Source organism: Magallana gigas, chromosome 5, assembly GCF_963853765.1.
Source record: "Magallana gigas chromosome 5, xbMagGiga1.1, whole genome shotgun sequence".
In the NCBI taxonomy this organism is placed as follows: Eukaryota; Metazoa; Mollusca; class Bivalvia; order Ostreida; family Ostreidae; genus Magallana; species Magallana gigas.
Window position 1 is genome coordinate 54,578,011 of NC_088857.1, and position 8,200 is coordinate 54,586,210.

General features: G+C 34.4%; 1 long non-coding RNA gene across 1 annotated transcript; it reads left to right on the forward strand.

Moving 5' to 3' along the window:
• The first annotated feature begins 3,578 nt into the window (after nucleotides 1-3,578).
• LOC136275250 (uncharacterized) lies at nucleotides 3,579-6,202 on the forward strand. The gene is made up of 2 exons (XR_010713779.1): nucleotides 3,579-4,408; nucleotides 5,961-6,202. It is a non-coding gene; the product is annotated as an uncharacterized lncRNA (long non-coding RNA).
• The last annotated feature ends 1,998 nt before the right edge of the window (nucleotides 6,203-8,200 follow it).

Here is an 8,200-nt window from a genome sequence, read left to right on the forward strand (position 1 = left end):
GAGACTAGAGTTCATTATTGGTTGGATCCATACACTTTTTGAAATATTTCGAATACCGATACATAGTTTGATGAAATCAATTCTATTTTTAAATATAACACAACATGATTCAAAAAAGGTTTTCTCGAAATTCTTGTCGGAAAAGTCCGAGAATCAATATTATAAAAATGTGCGTCATTCAAATAGATATTATAATCTACATGACAAGCAAAATAACATATCGTTGATTTTAAGATAAATATTAATCGATAAAATCAACTCCTGTCAGTACTTCAGTACTTTGATTTATACAAATGGAGTCACTTCCCATTCAAATAAATTTCGGCTAGACAGCATTGTACGTCGTCTGTAGTATATTCTGTGGTATATTCTAGGGTGCATCATTGACTTTAATGAAGTCTACCTCACACCTCAACTGATCTTAAAATGTGTTGTAATAATATCAAGTTTTATAAGTGATAGAGTTCAATAGTGAAGTTTGCCGGATGCCTCTAACGGACACGGACGAAGCCAATCACAAAAATAGACAATTAATGTATGATAACTGTATGGCGAGTAAACCTACTTTCCAGTCTAAGACTGATTTCGAGCAATGCATTCACAATTCAACTGTGTCGTTTTCAAAGTTGACAAAAAAAGAGACATTCCTTTGATATGAACATTCATGCGTCCTGTTCTTTAAAATGTCAGATACATTTTAGGCAATAAAAAACTCTAGAATGAATTAAAGCCTTAGTGTATTGAATTATAAACTAAACATTATTTACGCTCAAATAGACGAAATGTGGTGTTCCATCACACTCACCGTACCCATAAGAGTGTTTATCAATGGCCTAACTATACTCTGAAATGATGCTCAATTCTGAATTCAAAAATAAAAGTTGCAAGGTGAAATCAAATCAAAGCAGAAGACAACACGAGTATAAATCGTTTTAAAACGTTGGATCCTTCTTGTTATAACCATTTTTGACTTCACTTCGTTGCGTGACGATTCGCTTGTAACACTAACCCCAATCTCTTCCCAGAGTTATCGTTCCCGCTCCTTCTCTGTTGTAGCTATTTGTTGCAGCTATTTGTAAACCCCTTGATGAGAGGTTACCTTAACCCTTACTCTATTTAAGATAGCTAAGAAATCTTCGTTTAAGGCAAAAGCAATTACAATTATTAGATATGAACTTGAAATGCAACTGCAAGTGACTTAGAGTTGAATCTTTCCAAGGATACAGGAGTTAGTGATGACAGACATCCTAGACCCGGCGGTAGAACGGTTATATACGTACTGGTAAAGGACTGCTGAAAGATCACCGTAAACAACCCCTAACGCGGGAGAGTCGACAAAAAGTAGGGGGGAGTCGATTCCAACGCATGGGGGAGTCGATTTTCTTCGCTTCGAAGACCGAAGGAATTTAGGTCACGCCTATTGTAGGTAATTATAAGAAGTATTTCCAAAAAGTATATACCGCACGGAAGACAGCGATAGTCAAACTTTGTGTCGGTCATTGGTCCGAGTGCTCTATGCGTCTAGCAGTCTCAAACACTTCGAAACTATTTGACAGATTTCAAATTCACGGTGATCGGGTGATCAAAATATGCAGGATTTGTAAAATATACGAGTTACTTTGGGATACAGACAGTTGAAACAGGCGAACAAATGATCAACCTTGTAAGTGCAATAATCAAATCTTAACAAACCTGAGGAAAAAATGAGTAATCAAGACATTTTCTGTTCAGATGTAACGGTAACGTAGGGGAGAGTCGATTTTCGGAAAACAGACCTTTTGTTATTATTAGGAGCGGGGGGATATTATCACAGTGCAAAATTGACTGTTCTATAATTATCTTTATTTCGGACTTTACTTTTCAAATACAACATTTATTTTGTCATATATTCTTGGAATTTAATGTTTACAAAGTGAATTAGCCATTGACACTCGGCAGACTTTTTATTTAATTGTTATTACAAATCAGACATATGTTTCTCCCAAGAACTGCTAATCTCTTGAAACAACATTGCGTAATTATATGCCTTTCATGTCTTGGCCATGAAAGACTCATTGAGTTAATCTAATTACCTAAAACCTGTGAATCTTTCACTCAATTCATTTGATGTCATCAAATTGTCACCTTTACTCATTGTTTAGATTCTTATATATACTGAATTGTATTTGTCAATCTTAAGTTCGGAGGCCTGACGCATTACCGGCCACTTCCGTCTGTGTCGCTTATTTGTTTTTTTATTGTTCATATTTTAAATTCGATTGATAATAAATACGGAATCCTTCATCACTTGGTTTTACTTCTCTGGAATTGCATATTAGTGGACCCTTGGGAATACGGCATACATAACCTTCGTTTTTAACTTACGGCCCATAGCGCGCCTCAACCTTATAATTTGTTCCTTTTACGCCAACATTCCCTCACCCGGTTTGTACTGCACACGACCGATGCAGATCCAGAAGAATACCCTAGCACCGTAAAATCTACGCGGTCACACAAACACCAACGCCAAGATTAGAGCCGGCAAATGAAGTTCAAAGATTACAAGTAAAGGAGTTGCTGAATATCCCCAAAGTAATAACCAATGTTCCGTTAAAGGGAGAAAAACCACGTAGATTTGCGTGTACTAGATTTCCGTCTGAAACAAATGATAACAAGATAATTATATATAATCTTCCTCCATAAATGTTTCTTTTAACAAAATGACAGTAATGAAAACTTTCGGTGTAATAACATTTAGAAAGCAACAAGCCTGTATGTAACTCACTGTTAATTTGCTGTTCTGATGAACCAAAATAAATGCCTTTTGTTACAGTGTTTCAAGGCTAGGTTCTCTATATATAAGTTTTTATGCCACTAGTTTCTGACATATTTTCTAAGTTTACTTGTTTTGTACTTGGTTATCTTCAAAATGACTTTAGCCGACTATTTTTTTAAAAAAATTACTTGCAGTTCTTTTTCATGTTTTTCTAACAATAGGTACAATGGCAATGTTGCTAACCCAAACTTCATCCATTACGTGTGGGAGTCATTCATATGCATGTTTAAGCAAGAATATGAACTTTGTAATTTTTAATTTACTGGAATAAGGTTTGAAAATTACTATGAATAGCTTTCTTTAGACTTAGTGTATCTCTGTATCATATTGTTTCACTAAGTTAAATTTTAGTAAGTATGACAAAAAATAATATGTCAATTCTGAAGACTAATTAGGTAACCAAAATAAGTAAAAGATTTCCTTTCCTATTTCTATTGTACAGCTTACGTGTAAAGTTAATAAAGAACTGAACTGAACTATTTTAAAATTGGAGTTAGGATGAGGACATCCACATTATGTAGACTTATTTACCCAAGGCGTATGATACCTGCATTATGCCAGGCAGGTCCAATTCATTTATTCTCATCTACCATTGCCTGGCGAAGTTACAATACCTTGCGTATATGTTTCACTATATTATATTAATATACAAAGAAAATTTGCGTCCTATTCCATTTTGATCATACTTTAAACAAACAAGACAGCAATGCAAAAGATAAAGAACAAATGTTCACTTAGTTCTTTTTCTCAGGTGAGCTTAAATGATTCAAACCGCAATCCTTTAGACAACATCTGTTTCTGCGCACTCCATAATCTGTCATAAGATGTATAAATAAAGGTGTCGTACATACCAGTCGTTGCAGATCCTTACCATGCTGTTCTACACCATCATCGGATGCCTTTGTGTAACACAAGCAGGTGCCATTTCTCGTCTAACGGACGCTGAAACTGAGAATGTCACCTTACAGGATGAGGCAATAGTAACAAAGACCGATGTTTTGAAAATTTTGTTGAACCAGGAGACTCTAATTCGAATGTCTCTGGTAAAGGACGTCAATAGTATTATGGAGGACATGTTAGAAGTGAAAGAAATGATGTCAACTAACAACATACGACTCGGTGATGTTGAGAAGGAAATATCAAGCTTAAAAAATGAGCTACAGTTGCTGAAAACCGAGAACCAGAAGTTGAAAGAGCAAGGCTGGAAATTTCAAGATGATTTCAAGACTAATAGCCATAAGTTCAATGAAATCGACCGGAACTTATCATATGACCGTGTTCAATGCGAGAAGAACTTTAATGATACATTTAAAGAATATGAGAAAAATACATCTAAGATTTTAAATTTCATAAAAGCAGAAGTTAGCGATCTGTCTGTTAAATTACTGGACTTAAATAAATATACCGTGGAATAGAACAAGTCGATTCCAAATCTTATAGAAAGCAAACTCACTGAGCATTCCGCAAATGTGAATAAACTTCTCAGTGATATAAATCAAAACTTTACCAGTTCAAAGGACTCTCAAAAACAATTATTGCATAACTTTTCTGCAATGGAAAATGACCTAACAAGCATCAAGACAATAATATCAGGTACTTTTACTTTTAAAAGTTTTTAATTTTACTTTTAGTCGATTGACTCGAATTCTACTTAATGTTAGCAATTAACCACTTGATCCGTTAATGGAACATACTTTATTGACATGAAATGATTTTATTTCGTATAAATTTTTATCTACCAAGTATGATTATCTCCTTTTTTCTTACGTAAATTGATTGTAATTCATATATATCTCTGTAGAAACTGACAGGACTGAAATCTACACGCCCCGTATAATGACTGGTCGAAACCTTCATCGACCAAAGAAAAATCACGGACTGCACGAATAATCATGATAATGTCGAATTCCCTTTAAAGATACATGTAATTTGACCTTTTCCTTTAGCTAACGTACTGATATACATTAACAATAATTTAGTGAAGTTTACTTACTTTTTACAATCAATTTATTGAACGCGGGTTATGTATTTTTTCTGCAATGTCATATGATATGAAAAAATAAGGTTTCAAATAACCCCCAACCCCTTAACACCCAAAGTAATTGGTGTTTTAAAGAAAAGTTGGTTTCTATTTTGAGATAGGAATATTATACAATTATGTATTCATACCATTCATTAGTGGTTATTATTAATAATTCTTATTAACTTGTGAATGCATGTGTTTTGAGTAATCAAGAATAATACTCCTAGTGCAGTATTACTAAATGAATAATAAGAAACTGAAGGAATTCTTTATATTTACACTTCCATCAAACAAAAGCATATCTTTTATCTTAAAAAAAACTATTTTAGTTTGAATGAATTACTATTTATTTCAATGGTATTTTAAGTTGTAAAAAATAAAATAAAAGAAGTTTGAACTTTTTCACCTTGAAATCAAGATGAAGCAAAAAATAATATTGAGACCTAAATATCGCGTTAATCGATGTTTATAAAAGAAAAATATAAGGACCTAGCTTTGCATAAAGAGTAATAACAAAAACATGGGTCGAATGAAAAAGGTCCTTTTAGGCATATTTACAAAGGTTTCGGTGAGAATGGAGTAATGAGATATTCCTCCAGATTATATTCTCTTGGTGCAATGAAGAGTTCCGGCGCCGACATTTAGGACCGCGTTTCCTTATCAAGTTAAGCTACGGGCTAATTGTGCAACGTTTTTGATCATTTAGACCGTTTAAATAATTTAAACTCCTTTCAGTGGAGTGTAAAATTTAATTGATACTGTTAGAATATATCAAGAATACCTACCATCTCTGGTTTAGAAGTTTCTCTTTTTGACACGAAAAAAACCCTCTGAAAACAATATATTGTGCACATACCGGAAGTACCGATTTGAGAATTTCTGTATCTAAGTGGAGAAGTGAAAGGCTAAACTAAACATAGATTTTATAAGGTATGAAATTTGTATTGATTTCCCTGAAATGTGTTTAAGCAGTGCCTAGAAACTTTCAATATTGTTTAATCTATAATACAGCATTCGAATTCAGAGAGAATGCTTCTTGATTCTAACTGATCAATCTGATATAGACATGTGGTATCATGCAATGATATTTCTCCATGTATATATCATTGTGTATTCTTTCAGAAATGAAGACAAGTGTGGGTTTCACAGCTGGTATGACGACATCATCTAGCAGCTGGTCGGGAGACATCTTGGTGTTCCCTCACATTGTCACCAATTATGGAAACGGGTACAATCCGAGCACGGGTAAATTCACCGCCCCCACGGACGGGACATACGTCTTTTTTGTTCATGTAAATGTACACGGCAGTAATTTTATATATCTAGATATTGTAATTAATGGTTCAAGTAAAGTTAGAACATTGGCCCATAATTCTGCTCAATTTCGAACAGGAACAAACATGGCGGTGCTGCAGTTGGTTATCGGGGACTCTGTCTGGGTTGGTCGTTATAATGGACAAAGTTATTACACTCATAGCGTGCCTATAACGACTTTTTCGGGTTTTTTGTGTTGAAAACTGAAATCGACCAAAAATCAATCCAAAGTATTTGAAATGAAACAGTGTTTACAAAAAACGATTTTGATAATAATGTATAACTACAACTAACAACTATATACCGCTGTGAGACATTTATATTTCTTGTCTGCAATTGCTTAACACATACAAGATTAAGATGGAATAGGACCATATTTCAGATGGTAGGTATTCTTGATATATTCTAACAGTATCAATTAAATTTTACACTCATGTAAACCCTCATCCTTTCAAATTGTAAACCCTCATTTGAAAGGGTTAAAGAGGAAATTGTTTATTACTTTCACTATGAGAAACATATTTATAAAAAAAATAGTGACATGGAAAGTTTTAACAAGCGATGGAACCTGATAATGTTTTAAGAAAAAGGATCATTATTTTTTATGTAGTTACAGATGATGTAATACAATTATCTATTGCAAAAGCAAGATTAACGTAAAATTATAGTTGTCTACATATTTTCATATGCATGTGTTTGGATGAATGATGTATAAATGTTAAAGAGAAAAACCTCTCACGAAAGTGTACAAGTTTATATATTTATATATAACTGTATGTAACTTAGTACTTGGTGATCCCAGAGCCCCAACCCTGGCACCAAATATATTGCTTTACATTAAGTGATGGGACAATAAAAGGTTTAAAAAAAAAAAAAAAAAAGATGGAATAGGACACCTAAGATATTGACTAGGATGTCAGTTCATCATGATCAAAATGTAGTCACCGCGCTTTCAAATTATGACATTTTGCAATGTTTTACTATTTGATATATTTAATTTTTGCAATCTTGTCAGTGGTCTCTGGCAAATAAAGTACAAAAAACTAGGACAGGAGATGTTAAAAATTCCAAAAGTAATAACCAGTGTCCGTTAATAAGCGAAAATTATGGTTTGTGTATAGCTTGGACAGAGCATGGGTACGTGGGAACGGGGAACTGTGGGCATCAGTGGATCAGTACGAGGCACTATAAAAAAAACAGGTCTAAGCTTGACCAGGTGTGAACAGGAGAACTGATCTACACTGATATTGCTTATTGAACAGTGAATACCGCCAGACATGTGAAGACAGGAACATCGATTGCATCTCACCTCTTGTAGGTAACAATTTAGAACTACGCGTACCAGGTCACATAACGTTTCTTGTTTAAGCCCCTGTCACTATTGGCACGCGAGCACTTTACAACACTTGGCGATGGGATTTTTTTTGGCTTCGTGCGAGCTATCGCATACGTTGCACGAGGTCTCGCATTCGTTTTTGTGGTTGCATCAAGTCTCCTCAAAATACTGGACATGCACACTATTCAGACGCAATCGAATGCGATCTAAATTTCTGCAATGCAACGCACGAAATTACTACGAACTTTTTACAACGTTTTGTGTACTCGCAAGAGCGATGTACGACTTTTAAAGATCGTAAGATTAATTGCAGCTGTTTATGCATCTGTTGTAGGACCACGAGACTGTTGCCCAACGTGTCTCATGTAATCTTGCAACGTTTTACGTTCATTGCAAGTTTTATCTGTTTCAGTTTTCATGCTTTGCCACTAGTATATACTAGATACAGGGTTATTTTCACTTCTACTTAAGATTTTGACTCGTCATGAAATCGCCCCAATAATGTTGTGGTAAAAGTGAAATAATATAAGACATTGGAATTCGCCAAGTCTTAATCCGTTAACTGACAAAAAAAGCGAAATGAGCGAAAATAAAGCGGGCGAATAGTTCGCTTATAAATTATACACTGTGTAAGGACATATGTTTCAGGTCACAATTGACCTTGATTTTGGCTGTTGCTTTCGTTATATTTTTGGGCGGTTTCTTCTTTTCA